The 15392-nt window shown below is 37.8% G+C and overlaps 15 non-coding genes across 15 annotated transcripts; all 15 read left to right on the forward strand.

Annotated features, from left to right (window-relative positions):
- Positions 1–743: 743 nt before the first annotated feature.
- trnal-caa (transfer RNA leucine (anticodon CAA)) lies at positions 744–853 on the forward strand. Its single transcript has 2 exons — positions 744–781; positions 808–853. It is a non-coding gene; the product is annotated as a tRNA-Leu (tRNA).
- Positions 854–1971: 1118 nt separating this feature from the next.
- On the forward strand, positions 1972–2081 carry trnal-caa (transfer RNA leucine (anticodon CAA)). The gene is made up of 2 exons: positions 1972–2009; positions 2036–2081. It is a non-coding gene; the product is annotated as a tRNA-Leu (tRNA).
- A 220-nt stretch (positions 2082–2301) lies between these two features.
- On the forward strand, positions 2302–2411 carry trnal-caa (transfer RNA leucine (anticodon CAA)). The gene is made up of 2 exons: positions 2302–2339; positions 2366–2411. It is a non-coding gene; the product is annotated as a tRNA-Leu (tRNA).
- A 787-nt stretch (positions 2412–3198) lies between these two features.
- On the forward strand, positions 3199–3308 carry trnal-caa (transfer RNA leucine (anticodon CAA)). The gene is made up of 2 exons: positions 3199–3236; positions 3263–3308. It is a non-coding gene; the product is annotated as a tRNA-Leu (tRNA).
- A 458-nt stretch (positions 3309–3766) lies between these two features.
- trnal-caa (transfer RNA leucine (anticodon CAA)) lies at positions 3767–3876 on the forward strand. Its single transcript has 2 exons — positions 3767–3804; positions 3831–3876. It is a non-coding gene; the product is annotated as a tRNA-Leu (tRNA).
- A 219-nt stretch (positions 3877–4095) lies between these two features.
- On the forward strand, positions 4096–4205 carry trnal-caa (transfer RNA leucine (anticodon CAA)). The gene is made up of 2 exons: positions 4096–4133; positions 4160–4205. It is a non-coding gene; the product is annotated as a tRNA-Leu (tRNA).
- Positions 4206–4993: 788 nt separating this feature from the next.
- trnal-caa (transfer RNA leucine (anticodon CAA)) lies at positions 4994–5103 on the forward strand. The gene is made up of 2 exons: positions 4994–5031; positions 5058–5103. It is a non-coding gene; the product is annotated as a tRNA-Leu (tRNA).
- A 1446-nt stretch (positions 5104–6549) lies between these two features.
- trnal-caa (transfer RNA leucine (anticodon CAA)) lies at positions 6550–6659 on the forward strand. The gene is made up of 2 exons: positions 6550–6587; positions 6614–6659. It is a non-coding gene; the product is annotated as a tRNA-Leu (tRNA).
- Positions 6660–7117: 458 nt separating this feature from the next.
- On the forward strand, positions 7118–7227 carry trnal-caa (transfer RNA leucine (anticodon CAA)). The gene is made up of 2 exons: positions 7118–7155; positions 7182–7227. It is a non-coding gene; the product is annotated as a tRNA-Leu (tRNA).
- Positions 7228–8014: 787 nt separating this feature from the next.
- On the forward strand, positions 8015–8124 carry trnal-caa (transfer RNA leucine (anticodon CAA)). Its single transcript has 2 exons — positions 8015–8052; positions 8079–8124. It is a non-coding gene; the product is annotated as a tRNA-Leu (tRNA).
- Positions 8125–9809: 1685 nt separating this feature from the next.
- Positions 9810–9919, forward strand: trnal-caa (transfer RNA leucine (anticodon CAA)). Its single transcript has 2 exons — positions 9810–9847; positions 9874–9919. It is a non-coding gene; the product is annotated as a tRNA-Leu (tRNA).
- Positions 9920–11034: 1115 nt separating this feature from the next.
- On the forward strand, positions 11035–11144 carry trnal-caa (transfer RNA leucine (anticodon CAA)). The gene is made up of 2 exons: positions 11035–11072; positions 11099–11144. It is a non-coding gene; the product is annotated as a tRNA-Leu (tRNA).
- A 458-nt stretch (positions 11145–11602) lies between these two features.
- trnal-caa (transfer RNA leucine (anticodon CAA)) lies at positions 11603–11712 on the forward strand. The gene is made up of 2 exons: positions 11603–11640; positions 11667–11712. It is a non-coding gene; the product is annotated as a tRNA-Leu (tRNA).
- A 787-nt stretch (positions 11713–12499) lies between these two features.
- trnal-caa (transfer RNA leucine (anticodon CAA)) lies at positions 12500–12609 on the forward strand. The gene is made up of 2 exons: positions 12500–12537; positions 12564–12609. It is a non-coding gene; the product is annotated as a tRNA-Leu (tRNA).
- Positions 12610–14294: 1685 nt separating this feature from the next.
- On the forward strand, positions 14295–14404 carry trnal-caa (transfer RNA leucine (anticodon CAA)). Its single transcript has 2 exons — positions 14295–14332; positions 14359–14404. It is a non-coding gene; the product is annotated as a tRNA-Leu (tRNA).
- The last annotated feature ends 988 nt before the right edge of the window (positions 14405–15392 follow it).

Raw genomic sequence — 15392 nt, forward strand, 5'->3', positions numbered from 1 at the left:
AACACAATAGCTCATTATATAATGAGTAAATGAGAGAAATAAAGAAACTCTTGTGACATTATAAGTGAACAAGGTTCAACTCCAGTCAGAATGGCCGAGCGGTCTAAGGCGCCAGACTCAAGTTGATGAAACTTCCAAAAGTAGGGGTTTCTGTTTTCCCAAAAGAGGCGTGGTTTCAAATCCCACTTCTGGCAAGTGTTTTTCCATCAACAAATGAATCTAGTTTTGCTGGAACATTCAACACAAGAGCTCATTATATAATGAGTAAATGAGAGAAAGAAAGAAACTCCTGTGACATCATAATTGAACATACTTGGACAATGTAATTTCAGGTTTATTGCTTTTCTTGAAATCTTCAGTTTTGACTGCCTAATCATTATAAGTCTGATTTCTAACAAGCAAAAACACGACCAGTCAGAATGGCCGAGCGGTCTAAGGCACCAGACTCAAGTTGATAAAACTTCCAAAAGTTGGGTTTTCTGGTCTCCCAAAGGAGGCGTGAGTTCAAATCCCACTTCTGACAAGTGTTTTTCAATCAACAAATGATTCTAGTTTTGCTGGAACATTCAACACAAGAGCTCATTACATAGTGAGTAAATGAGAGAAAGAAAGAAACTCCTGTGACATCATAATTGAACATACTTGGACAATGTAATTTCAGGTTTATTGCTTTTCTTGAAATCTTCAGTTTTGACTGCCTAATCATTAATAAGTCTGATTTCTAACTAGCAAAAGTACCAGCAGTCAGAATGGCCGAGCGGTCTAAGGCGCCAGACTCAAGTTGATAAAACTTCCAAAAGTTGGGTTTTCTGGTCTCCCAAAGGAGGCGTGGGTTCAAATCCCACTTCTGACAAGTGTTTTTCCATCAACAAATGAATGTAGTTTTGCTGGAACTTTCAACACAAGAGCTCATTATATAGTGAGTAAATGAGAGAAAGAAAGAAACTCCTGTGACATCATAATTGAACATACTTCAACAAAGTAATTTCAGGTTTATTGCTTTTCTTGAAATCTTCAGTTTTGACTGCCTAATCATTAATAAGACTTATTTCTAACAAGCAAAAATACCACCAGTCAGAATGGCCGAGCGGTCTAAGGCGCCAGACTCAAGTTGATAAAACTTCCAAAAGTTGGGTTTTCTGGTCTCCCAAAGGAGGCGTGAGTTCAAATCCCACTTCTGACAAGTGTTTTCAATCAACAAATGAATCTAGTTTTGATAGAACTACAAACACAATAGCTCATTATATAATGAGTAAATGAGAGAAATAAAGAAACTCTTGTGACATTATAAGTGAACAAGGTTCAACTCCAGTCAGAATGGCCGAGCGGTCTAAGGCGCCAGACTCAAGTTGATGAAACTTCCAAAAGTAGGGGTTTCTGTTTTCCCAAAAGAGGCGTGGTTTCAAATCCCACTTCTGGCAAGTGTTTTTCCATCAACAAATGAATCTAGTTTTGCTGGAACATTCAACACAAGAGCTCATTATATAATGAGTAAATGAGAGAAAGAAAGAAACTCCTGTGACATCATAATTGAACATACTTGGACAATGTAATTTCAGGTTTATTGCTTTTCTTGAAATCTTCAGTTTTGACTGCCTAATCATTAATAAGACTGATTTCTAACAAGCAAAAATACCACCAGTCAGAATGGCCGAGCGGTCTAAGGCGCCAGACTCAAGTTGATAAAACTTCCAAAAGTTGGGTTTTCTGGTCTCCCAAAGGAGGCGTGGGTTGTAATCCCACTTCTGACAAGTGTTTTTCCATCAACAAATGAATGTAGTTTTGCTGGAACTTTCAACACAAGAGCTCATTATATAGTGAGTAAATGAGAGAAAGAAAGAAACTCCTGTGACATCATAATTGAACAAGCTTCAACAATGTAATTTCAGGTTTATTGCTTTTCTTGAAATCTTCAGTTTTGACTGCCTAATCATTAATAAGTCTGATTTCTAACAAGCAAAAATACCACCAGTCAGAATGGCCGAGCGGTCTAAGGCGCCAGACTCAAGTTGATAAAACTTCCAAAAGTTGGGATTTCTGGTCTCCCAAAGGAGGCGTGGGTTCAAATCCCACTTCTGACAAGTGTTTTTCAATCAACAAATGATTCTAGTTTTGCTGGAACTTTCAACACAAGAGCTCATTATATAGTGAGTAAATGAGAGAAAGAAAGAAACTCCTGTGACATCATAATTGAACAAGCTTCAACAATGTAATTTCAGGTTTATTGCTTTTCTTGAAATCTTCAGTTTTGACTGCCTAATCATTAATAAGTCTGATTTCTAACAAGCAAAAATACCACCAGTCAGAATGGCCGAGCGGTCTAAGGCGCCAGACTCAAGTTGATAAAACTTCCAAAAGTTGGGATTTCTGGTCTCCCAAAGGAGGCGTGGGTTCAAATCCCACTTCTGACAAGTGTTTTCAATCAACAAATGAATCTAGTTTTGATAGAACTACAAACACAATAGCTCATTATATAATGAGTAAATGAGAGAAATAAAGAAACTCTTGTGACATTATAAGTGAACAAGGTTCAACTCCAGTCAGAATGGCCGAGCGGTCTAAGGCGCCAGACTCAAGTTGATGAAACTTCCAAAAGTAGGGGTTTCTGTTTTCCCAAAAGAGGCGTGGTTTCAAATCCCACTTCTGGCAAGTGTTTTTCCATCAACAAATGAATCTAGTTTTGCTGGAACATTCAACACAAGAGCTCATTATATAATGAGTAAATGAGAGAAAGAAAGAAACTCCTGTGACATCATAATTGAACATACTTGGACAATGTAATTTCAGGTTTATTGCTTTTCTTGAAATCTTCAGTTTTGACTGCCTAATCATTAAAAGTCTGATTTCTAACAAGCAAAAATACCACCAGTCAGAATGGCCGAGCGGTCTAAGGCGCCAGACTCAAGTTGATAAAACTTCCAAAAGTTGGGTTTTCTGGTCTCCCAAAGGAGGCGTGAGTTCAAATCCCACTTCTGACAAGTGTTTTTCAATCAACAAATGATTCTAGTTTTGCTGGAACATTCAACACAAGAGCTCATTACATAGTGAGTAAATGAGAGAAAGAAAGAAACTCCTGTGACATCATAATTGAACATACTTGGACAATGTAATTTCAGGTTTATTGCTTTTCTTGAAATCTTCAGTTTTGACTGCCTAATCATTAATAAGTCTGATTTCTAACTAGCAAAAGTACCAGCAGTCAGAATGGCCGAGCGGTCTAAGGCGCCAGACTCAAGTTGATAAAACTTCCAAAAGTTGGGTTTTCTGGTCTCCCAAAGGAGGCGTGGGTTCAAATCCCACTTCTGACAAGTGTTTTTCCATCAACAAATGAATGTAGTTTTGCTGGAACTTTCAACACAAGAGCTCATTATATAGTGAGTAAATGAGAGAAAGAAAGAAACTCCTGTGACATCATAATTGAACATACTTCAACAAAGTAATTTCAGGTTTATTGCTTTTCTTGAAATCTTCAGTTTTGACTGCCTAATCATTAATAAGACTTATTTCTAACAAGCAAAAATACCACCAGTCAGAATGGCCGAGCGGTCTAAGGCGCCAGACTCAAGTTGATAAAACTTCCAAAAGTTGGGTTTTCTGGTCTCCCAAAGGAGGCGTGAGTTCAAATCCCACTTCTGACAAGTGTTTTCAATCAACAAATGAATCTAGTTTTGATAGAACTACAAACACAATAGCTCATTATATAATGAGTAAATGAGAGAAATAAAGAAACTCTTGTGACATTATAAGTGAACAAGGTTCAACTCCAGTCAGAATGGCCGAGCGGTCTAAGGCGCCAGACTCAAGTTGATAAAACTTCCAAAAGTTGGGATTTCTGGTCTCCCAAAGGAGGCGTGGGTTCAAATCCCACTTCTGACAAGTGTTTTCAATCAACAAATGAATCTAGTTTTGCTGGAACTTTCAACACAAGAGCTCATTATATAGTGAGTAAATGAGAGAAAGAAAGAAACTCCTGTGACATCATAATTGAACAAGCTTCAACAATGTAATTTCAGGTTTATTGCTTTTCTTGAAATCTTCAGTTTTGACTGCCTAATCATTAATAAGTCTGATTTCTAACAAGCAAAAATACCACTAGTCAGAATGGCCGAGCGGTCTAAGGCGCCAGACTCAAGTTGATAAAACTTCCAAAAGTTGGGATTTCTGGTCTCCCAAAGGAGGCGTGGGTTCAAATCCCACTTCTGACAAGTGTTTTCAATCAACAAATGAATCTAGTTTTGATAGAACTACAAACACAATAGCTCATTATATAATGAGTAAATGAGAGAAGTAAAGAAACTCTTGTGACATTATAAGTGAACAAGGTTCAACTCCAGTCAGAATGGCCGAGCGGTCTAAGGCGCCAGACTCAAGTTGATGAAACTTCCAAAAGTAGGGGTTTCTGTTTTCCCAAAAGAGGCGTGGTTTCAAATCCCACTTCTGGCAAGTGTTTTTCCATCAACAAATGAATCTAGTTTTGCTGGAACATTCAACACAAGAGCTCATTATATAATGAGTAAATGAGAGAAAGAAAGAAACTCCTGTGACATCATAATTGAACATACTTGGACAATGTAATTTCAGGTTTATTGCTTTTCTTGAAATCTTCAGTTTTGACTGCCTAATCATTAATAAGACTGATTTCTAACAAGCAAAAATACCACCAGTCAGAATGGCCGAGCGGTCTAAGGCGCCAGACTCAAGTTGATAAAACTTCCAAAAGTTGGGTTTTCTGGTCTCCCAAAGGAGGCGTGGGTTGTAATCCCACTTCTGACAAGTGTTTTTCCATCAACAAATGAATGTAGTTTTGCTGGAACTTTCAACACAAGAGCTCATTATATAGTGAGTAAATGAGAGAAAGAAAGAAACTCCTGTGACATCATAATTGAACAAGCTTCAACAATGTAATTTCAGGTTTATTGCTTTTCTTGAAATCTTCAGTTTTGACTGCCTAATCATTAATAAGTCTGATTTCTAACAAGCAAAAATACCACCAGTCAGAATGGCCGAGCGGTCTAAGGCGCCAGACTCAAGTTGATAAAACTTCCAAAAGTTGGGATTTCTGGTCTCCCAAAGGAGGCGTGGGTTCAAATCCCACTTCTGACAAGTGTTTTCAATCAACAAATGAATCTAGTTTTGCTGGAACTTTCAACACAAGAGCTCATTATATAGTGAGTAAATGAGAGAAAGAAAGAAACTCCTGTGACATCATAATTGAACAAGCTTCAACAATGTAATTTCAGGTTTATTGCTTTTCTTGAAATCTTCAGTTTTGACTGCCTAATCATTAATAAGTCTGATTTCTAACAAGCAAAAATACCACCATTCAGAATGGCCGAGCGGTCTAAGGCGCCAGACTCAAGTTGATAAAACTTCCAAAAGTTGGGATTTCTGGTCTCCCAAAGGAGGCGTGGGTTCAAATCCCACTTCTGACAAGTGTTTTCAATCAACAAATGAATCTAGTTTTGATAGAACTACAAACACAATAGCTCATTATATAATGAGTAAATGAGAGAAATAAAGAAACTCTTGTGACATTATAAGTGAACAAGTTTCAACTCCAGTCAGAATGGCCGAGCGGTCTAAGGCGCCAGACTCAAGTTGATGAAACTTCCAAAAGTAGGGGTTTCTGTTTTCCCAAAAGAGGCGTGGTTTCAAATCCCACTTCTGGCAAGTGTTTTTCCATCAACAAATGAATCTAGTTTTGCTGGAACATTCAACACAAGAGCTCATTATATAATGAGTAAATGAGAGAAAGAAAGAAACTCCTGTGACATCATAATTGAACATACTTGGACAATGTAATTTCAGGTTTATTGCTTTTCTTGAAATCTTCAGTTTTGACTGCCTAATCATTATAAGTCTGATTTCTAACAAGCAAAAACACGACCAGTCAGAATGGCCGAGCCGTCTAAGGCGCCAGACTCAAGTTGATAAAACTTCCAAAAGTTGGGTTTTCTGGTCTCCCAAAGGAGGCGTGGGTTCAAATCCCACTTCTGACAAGTGTTTTTCCATCAACAAATGAATGTAGTTTTGCTGGAACTTTCAACACAAGAGCTCATTATATAGTGAGTAAATGAGAGAAAGAAAGAAACTCCTGTGACATCATAATTGTACATACTTCAACAAAGTAATTTCAGGTTTATTGCTTTTCTTGAAATCTTCAGTTTTGACTGCCTAATCATTAATAAGACTGATTTCTAACAAGCAAAAATACCACCAGTCAGAATGGCCGAGCGGTCTAAGGCGCCAGACTCAAGTTGATAAAACTTCCAAAAGTTGGGATTTCTGGTCTCCCAAAGGAGGCGTGAGTTCAAATCCCACTTCTGACAAGTGTTTTTCAATCAACAAATGATTCTAGTTTTGCTGGAACTTTCAACACAAGAGCTCATTATATAGTGAGTAAATGAGAGAAAGAAAGAAACTCCTGTGACATCATAATTGAACAAGCTTCAACAATGTAATTTCAGGTTTATTGCTTTTCTTGAAATCTTCAGTTTTGACTGCCTAATCATTAATAAGTCTGATTTCTAACAAGCAAAAATACCACCAGTCAGAATGGCCGAGCGGTCTAAGGCGCCAGACTCAAGTTGATAAAACTTCCAAAAGTTGGGATTTCTGGTCTCCCAAAGGAGGCGTGGGTTCAAATCCCACTTCTGACAAGTGTTTTCAATCAACAAATGAATCTAGTTTTGATAGAACTACAAACACAATAGCTCATTATATAATGAGTAAATGAGAGAAATAAAGAAACTCTTGTGACATTATAAGTGAACAAGGTTCAACTCCAGTCAGAATGGCCGAGCGGTCTAAGGCGCCAGACTCAAGTTGATGAAACTTCCAAAAGTAGGGGTTTCTGTTTTCCCAAAAGAGGCGTGGTTTCAAATCCCACTTCTGGCAAGTGTTTTTCCATCAACAAATGAATCTAGTTTTGCTGGAACATTCAACACAAGAGCTCATTATATAATGAGTAAATGAGAGAAAGAAAGAAACTCCTGTGACATCATAATTGAACATACTTGGACAATGTAATTTCAGGTTTATTGCTTTTCTTGAAATCTTCAGTTTTGACTGCCTAATCATTAATAAGTCTGATTTCTAACAAGCAAAAATACCACCAGTCAGAATGGCCGAGCGGTCTAAGGCGCCAGACTCAAGTTGATAAAACTTCCAAAAGTTGGGATTTCTGGTCTCCCAAAGGAGGCGTGGGTTCAAATCCCACTTCTGACAAGTGTTTTCAATCAACAAATGAATCTAGTTTTGATAGAACTACAAACACAATAGCTCATTATATAATGAGTAAATGAGAGAAATAAAGAAACTCTTGTGACATTATAAGTGAACAAGGTTCAACTCCAGTCAGAATGGCCGAGCGGTCTAAGGCGCCAGACTCAAGTTGATGAAACTTCCAAAAGTAGGGGTTTCTGTTTTCCCAAAAGAGGCGTGGTTTCAAATCCCACTTCTGGCAAGTGTTTTTCCATCAACAAATGAATCTAGTTTTGCTGGAACATTCAACACAAGAGCTCATTATATAATGAGTAAATGAGAGAAAGAAAGAAACTCCTGTGACATCATAATTGAACATACTTGGACAATGTAATTTCAGGTTTATTGCTTTTCTTGAAATCTTCAGTTTTGACTGCCTAATCATTATAAGTCTGATTTCTAACAAGCAAAAACACGACCAGTCAGAATGGCCGAGCGGTCTAAGGCACCAGACTCAAGTTGATAAAACTTCCAAAAGTTGGGTTTTCTGGTCTCCCAAAGGAGGCGTGAGTTCAAATCCCACTTCTGACAAGTGTTTTTCAATCAACAAATGATTCTAGTTTTGCTGGAACATTCAACACAAGAGCTCATTACATAGTGAGTAAATGAGAGAAAGAAAGAAACTCCTGTGACATCATAATTGAACATACTTGGACAATGTAATTTCAGGTTTATTGCTTTTCTTGAAATCTTCAGTTTTGACTGCCTAATCATTAATAAGTCTGATTTCTAACTAGCAAAAGTACCAGCAGTCAGAATGGCCGAGCGGTCTAAGGCGCCAGACTCAAGTTGATAAAACTTCCAAAAGTTGGGTTTTCTGGTCTCCCAAAGGAGGCGTGGGTTCAAATCCCACTTCTGACAAGTGTTTTTCCATCAACAAATGAATGTAGTTTTGCTGGAACTTTCAACACAAGAGCTCATTATATAGTGAGTAAATGAGAGAAAGAAAGAAACTCCTGTGACATCATAATTGAACATACTTCAACAAAGTAATTTCAGGTTTATTGCTTTTCTTGAAATCTTCAGTTTTGACTGCCTAATCATTAATAAGACTTATTTCTAACAAGCAAAAACACCACCAGTCAGAATGGCCGAGCGGTCTAAGGCGCCAGACTCAAGTTGATAAAACTTCCAAAAGTTGGGTTTTCTGGTCTCCCAAAGGAGGCGTGAGTTCAAATCCCACTTCTGACAAGTGTTTTCAATCAACAAATGAATCTAGTTTTGATAGAACTACAAACACAATAGCTCATTATATAATGAGTAAATGAGAGAAATAAAGAAACTCTTGTGACATTATAAGTGAACAAGGTTCAACTCCAGTCAGAATGGCCGAGCGGTCTAAGGCGCCAGACTCAAGTTGATGAACTTCCAAAAGTAGGGGTTTCTGTTTTCCCAAAAGAGGCGTGGTTTCAAATCCCACTTCTGGCAAGTGTTTTTCCATCAACAAATGAATCTAGTTTTGCTGGAACTTTCAACACAAGAGCTCATTATATAGTGAGTAAATGAGAGAAAGAAAGAAACTCCTGTGACATCATAATTGAACAAGCTTCAACAATGTAATTTCAGGTTTATTGCTTTTCTTGAAATCTTCAGTTTTGACTGCCTAATCATTAATAAGTCTGATTTCTAACAAGCAAAAATACCACCAGTCAGAATGGCCGAGCGGTCTAAGGCGCCAGACTCAAGTTGATAAAACTTCCAAAAGTTGGGATTTCGGGTCTCCCAAAGGAGGCGTGGGTTCAAATCCCACTTCTGACAAGTGTTTTCAATCAACAAATGAATCTAGTTTTGATAGAACTACAAACACAATAGCTCATTATATAATGAGTAAATGAGAGAAGTAAAGAAACTCTTGTGACATTATAAGTGAACAAGGTTCAACTCCAGTCAGAATGGCCGAGCGGTCTAAGGCGCCAGACTCAAGTTGATGAAACTTCCAAAAGTAGGGGTTTCTGTTTTCCCAAAAGAGGCGTGGTTTCAAATCCCACTTCTGGCAAGTGTTTTTCCATCAACAAATGAATCTAGTTTTGCTGGAACATTCAACACAAGAGCTCATTATATAATGAGTAAATGAGAGAAAGAAAGAAACTCCTGTGACATCATAATTGAACATACTTGGACAATGTAATTTCAGGTTTATTGCTTTTCTTGAAATCTTCAGTTTTGACTGCCTAATCATTAATAAGACTGATTTCTAACAAGCAAAAATACCACCAGTCAGAATGGCCGAGCGGTCTAAGGCGCCAGACTCAAGTTGATAAAACTTCCAAAAGTTGGGTTTTCTGGTCTCCCAAAGGAGGCGTGGGTTGTAATCCCACTTCTGACAAGTGTTTTTCCATCAACAAATGAATGTAGTTTTGCTGGAACTTTCAACACAAGAGCTCATTATATAGTGAGTAAATGAGAGAAAGAAAGAAACTCCTGTGACATCATAATTGAACAAGCTTCAACAATGTAATTTCAGGTTTATTGCTTTTCTTGAAATCTTCAGTTTTGACTGCCTAATCATTAATAAGTCTGATTTCTAACAAGCAAAAATACCACCAGTCAGAATGGCCGAGCGGTCTAAGGCGCCAGACTCAAGTTGATAAAACTTCCAAAAGTTGGGATTTCTGGTCTCCCAAAGGAGGCGTGGGTTCAAATCCCACTTCTGACAAGTGTTTTCAATCAACAAATGAATCTAGTTTTGCTGGAACTTTCAACACAAGAGCTCATTATATAGTGAGTAAATGAGAGAAAGAAAGAAACTCCTGTGACATCATAATTGAACAAGCTTCAACAATGTAATTTCAGGTTTATTGCTTTTCTTGAAATCTTCAGTTTTGACTGCCTAATCATTAATAAGTCTGATTTCTAACAAGCAAAAATACCACCATTCAGAATGGCCGAGCGGTCTAAGGCGCCAGACTCAAGTTGATAAAACTTCCAAAAGTTGGGATTTCTGGTCTCCCAAAGGAGGCGTGGGTTCAAATCCCACTTCTGACAAGTGTTTTCAATCAACAAATGAATCTAGTTTTGATAGAACTACAAACACAATAGCTCATTATATAATGAGTAAATGAGAGAAATAAAGAAACTCTTGTGACATTATAAGTGAACAAGTTTCAACTCCAGTCAGAATGGCCGAGCGGTCTAAGGCGCCAGACTCAAGTTGATGAAACTTCCAAAAGTAGGGGTTTCTGTTTTCCCAAAAGAGGCGTGGTTTCAAATCCCACTTCTGGCAAGTGTTTTTCCATCAACAAATGAATCTAGTTTTGCTGGAACATTCAACACAAGAGCTCATTATATAATGAGTAAATGAGAGAAAGAAAGAAACTCCTGTGACATCATAATTGAACATACTTGGACAATGTAATTTCAGGTTTATTGCTTTTCTTGAAATCTTCAGTTTTGACTGCCTAATCATTATAAGTCTGATTTCTAACAAGCAAAAACACGACCAGTCAGAATGGCCGAGCCGTCTAAGGCGCCAGACTCAAGTTGATAAAACTTCCAAAAGTTGGGTTTTCTGGTCTCCCAAAGGAGGCGTGGGTTCAAATCCCACTTCTGACAAGTGTTTTTCCATCAACAAATGAATGTAGTTTTGCTGGAACTTTCAACACAAGAGCTCATTATATAGTGAGTAAATGAGAGAAAGAAAGAAACTCCTGTGACATCATAATTGTACATACTTCAACAAAGTAATTTCAGGTTTATTGCTTTTCTTGAAATCTTCAGTTTTGACTGCCTAATCATTATAAGTCTGATTTCTAACAAGCAAAAACACGACCAGTCAGAATGGCCGAGCGGTCTAAGGCACCAGACTCAAGTTGATAAAACTTCCAAAAGTTGGGATTTCTGGTCTCCCAAAGGAGGCGTGGGTTCAAATCCCACTTCTGACAAGTGTTTTCAATCAACAAATGAATCTAGTTTTGATAGAACTACAAACACAATAGCTCATTATATAATGAGTAAATGAGAGAAATAAAGAAACTCTTGTGACATTATAAGTGAACAAGTTTCAACTCCAGTCAGAATGGCCGAGCGGTCTAAGGCGCCAGACTCAAGTTGATGAAACTTCCAAAAGTAGGGGTTTCTGTTTTCCCAAAAGAGGCGTGGTTTCAAATCCCACTTCTGGCAAGTGTTTTTCCATCAACAAATGAATCTAGTTTTGCTGGAACATTCAACACAAGAGCTCATTATATAATGAGTAAATGAGAGAAAGAAAGAAACTCCTGTGACATCATAATTGAACATACTTGGACAATGTAATTTCAGGTTTATTGCTTTTCTTGAAATCTTCAGTTTTGACTGCCTAATCATTAATAAGTCTGATTTCTAACAAGCAAAAATACCACCAGTCAGAATGGCCGAGCGGTCTAAGGCGCCAGACTCAAGTTGATAAAACTTCCAAAAGTTGGGATTTCTGGTCTCCCAAAGGAGGCGTGGGTTCAAATCCCACTTCTGACAAGTGTTTTCAATCAACAAATGAATCTAGTTTTGATAGAACTACAAACACAATAGCTCATTATATAATGAGTAAATGAGAGAAATAAAGAAACTCTTGTGACATTATAAGTGAACAAGGTTCAACTCCAGTCAGAATGGCCGAGCGGTCTAAGGCGCCAGACTCAAGTTGATGAAACTTCCAAAAGTAGGGGTTTCTGTTTTCCCAAAAGAGGCGTGGTTTCAAATCCCACTTCTGGCAAGTGTTTTTCCATCAACAAATGAATCTAGTTTTGCTGGAACATTCAACACAAGAGCTCATTATATAATGAGTAAATGAGAGAAAGAAAGAAACTCCTGTGACATCATAATTGAACATACTTGGACAATGTAATTTCAGGTTTATTGCTTTTCTTGAAATCTTCAGTTTTGACTGCCTAATCATTATAAGTCTGATTTCTAACAAGCAAAAACACGACCAGTCAGAATGGCCGAGCGGTCTAAGGCACCAGACTCAAGTTGATAAAACTTCCAAAAGTTGGGTTTTCTGGTCTCCCAAAGGAGGCGTGAGTTCAAATCCCACTTCTGACAAGTGTTTTTCAATCAACAAATGATTCTAGTTTTGCTGGAACATTCAACACAAGAGCTCATTACATAGTGAGTAAATGAGAGAAAGAAAGAAACTCCTGTGACATCATAATTGAACATACTTGGACAATGTAATTTCAGGTTTATTGCTTTTCTTGAAATCTTCAGTTTTGACTGCCTAATCATTAATAAGTCTGATTTCTAACTAGCAAAAGTACCAGCAGTCAGAATGGCCGAGCGGTCTAAGGCGCCAGACTCAAGTTGATAAAACTTCCAAAAGTTGGGTTTTCTGGTCTCCCAAAGGAGGCGTGGGTTCAAATCCCACTTCTGACAAGTGTTTTTCCATCAACAAATGAATGTAGTTTTGCTGGAACTTTCAACACAAGAGCTCATTATATAGTGAGTAAATGAGAGAAAGAAAGAAACTCCTGTGACATCATAATTGAACATACTTCAACAAAGTAATTTCAGGTTTATTGCTTTTCTTGAAATCTTCAGTTTTGACTGCCTAATCATTAATAAGACTTATTTCTAACAAGCAAAAACACCACCAGTCAGAATGGCCGAGCGGTCTAAGGCGCCAGACTCAAGTTGATAAAACTTCCAAAAGTTGGGTTTTCTGGTCTCCCAAAGGAGGCGTGAGTTCAAATCCCACTTCTGACAAGTGTTTTCAATCAACAAATGAATCTAGTTTTGATAGAACTACAAACACAATAGCTCATTATATAATGAGTAAATGAGAGAAATAAAGAAACTCTTGTGACATTATAAGTGAACAAGGTTCAACTCCAGTCAGAATGGCCGAGCGGTCTAAGGCGCCAGACTCAAGTTGATGAACTTCCAAAAGTAGGGGTTTCTGTTTTCCCAAAAGAGGCGTGGTTTCAAATCCCACTTCTGGCAAGTGTTTTTCCATCAACAAATGAATCTAGTTTTGCTGGAACTTTCAACACAAGAGCTCATTATATAGTGAGTAAATGAGAGAAAGAAAGAAACTCCTGTGACATCATAATTGAACAAGCTTCAACAATGTAATTTCAGGTTTATTGCTTTTCTTGAAATCTTCAGTTTTGACTGCCTAATCATTAATAAGTCTGATTTCTAACAAGCAAAAATACCACCAGTCAGAATGGCCGAGCGGTCTAAGGCGCCAGACTCAAGTTGATAAAACTTCCAAAAGTTGGGATTTCGGGTCTCCCAAAGGAGGCGTGGGTTCAAATCCCACTTCTGACAAGTGTTTTCAATCAACAAATGAATCTAGTTTTGATAGAACTACAAACACAATAGCTCATTATATAATGAGTAAATGAGAGAAGTAAAGAAACTCTTGTGACATTATAAGTGAACAAGGTTCAACTCCAGTCAGAATGGCCGAGCGGTCTAAGGCGCCAGACTCAAGTTGATGAAACTTCCAAAAGTAGGGGTTTCTGTTTTCCCAAAAGAGGCGTGGTTTCAAATCCCACTTCTGGCAAGTGTTTTTCCATCAACAAATGAATCTAGTTTTGCTGGAACATTCAACACAAGAGCTCATTATATAATGAGTAAATGAGAGAAAGAAAGAAACTCCTGTGACATCATAATTGAACATACTTGGACAATGTAATTTCAGGTTTATTGCTTTTCTTGAAATCTTCAGTTTTGACTGCCTAATCATTAATAAGACTGATTTCTAACAAGCAAAAATACCACCAGTCAGAATGGCCGAGCGGTCTAAGGCGCCAGACTCAAGTTGATAAAACTTCCAAAAGTTGGGTTTTCTGGTCTCCCAAAGGAGGCGTGGGTTGTAATCCCACTTCTGACAAGTGTTTTTCCATCAACAAATGAATGTAGTTTTGCTGGAACTTTCAACACAAGAGCTCATTATATAGTGAGTAAATGAGAGAAAGAAAGAAACTCCTGTGACATCATAATTGAACAAGCTTCAACAATGTAATTTCAGGTTTATTGCTTTTCTTGAAATCTTCAGTTTTGACTGCCTAATCATTAATAAGTCTGATTTCTAACAAGCAAAAATACCACCAGTCAGAATGGCTGAGCGGTCTAAGGCGCCAGACTCAAGTTGATAAAACTTCCAAAAGTTGGGATTTCTGGTCTCCCAAAGGAGGCGTGGGTTCAAATCCCACTTCTGACAAGTGTTTTCAATCAACAAATGAATCTAGTTTTGCTGGAACTTTCAACACAAGAGCTCATTATATAGTGAGTAAATGAGAGAAAGAAAGAAACTCCTGTGACATCATAATTGAACAAGCTTCAACAATGTAATTTCAGGTTTATTGCTTTTCTTGAAATCTTCAGTTTTGACTGCCTAATCATTAATAAGTCTGATTTCTAACAAGCAAAAATACCACCATTCAGAATGGCCGAGCGGTCTAAGGCGCCAGACTCAAGTTGATAAAACTTCCAAAAGTTGGGATTTCTGGTCTCCCAAAGGAGGCGTGGGTTCAAATCCCACTTCTGACAAGTGTTTTCAATCAACAAATGAATCTAGTTTTGATAGAACTACAAACACAATAGCTCATTATATAATGAGTAAATGAGAGAAATAAAGAAACTCTTGTGACATTATAAGTGAACAAGTTTCAACTCCAGTCAGAATGGCCGAGCGGTCTAAGGCGCCAGACTCAAGTTGATGAAACTTCCAAAAGTAGGGGTTTCTGTTTTCCCAAAAGAGGCGTGGTTTCAAATCCCACTTCTGGCAAGTGTTTTTCCATCAACAAATGAATCTAGTTTTGCTGGAACATTCAACACAAGAGCTCATTATATAATGAGTAAATGAGAGAAAGAAAGAAACTCCTGTGACATCATAATTGAACATACTTGGACAATGTAATTTCAGGTTTATTGCTTTTCTTGAAATCTTCAGTTTTGACTGCCTAATCATTATAAGTCTGATTTCTAACAAGCAAAAACACGACCAGTCAGAATGGCCGAGCCGTCTAAGGCGCCAGACTCAAGTTGATAAAACTTCCAAAAGTTGGGTTTTCTGGTCTCCCAAAGGAGGCGTGGGTTCAAATCCCACTTCTGACAAGTGTTTTTCCATCAACAAATGAATGTAGTTTTGCTGGAACTTTCAACACAAGAGCTCATTATATAGTGAGTAAATGAGAGAAAGAAAGAAA

The sequence above is a fragment of the Brachyhypopomus gauderio genome, unplaced genomic scaffold (assembly GCF_052324685.1).
Source record: "Brachyhypopomus gauderio isolate BG-103 unplaced genomic scaffold, BGAUD_0.2 sc57, whole genome shotgun sequence".
Taxonomy (NCBI): Eukaryota; Metazoa; Chordata; class Actinopteri; order Gymnotiformes; family Hypopomidae; genus Brachyhypopomus; species Brachyhypopomus gauderio.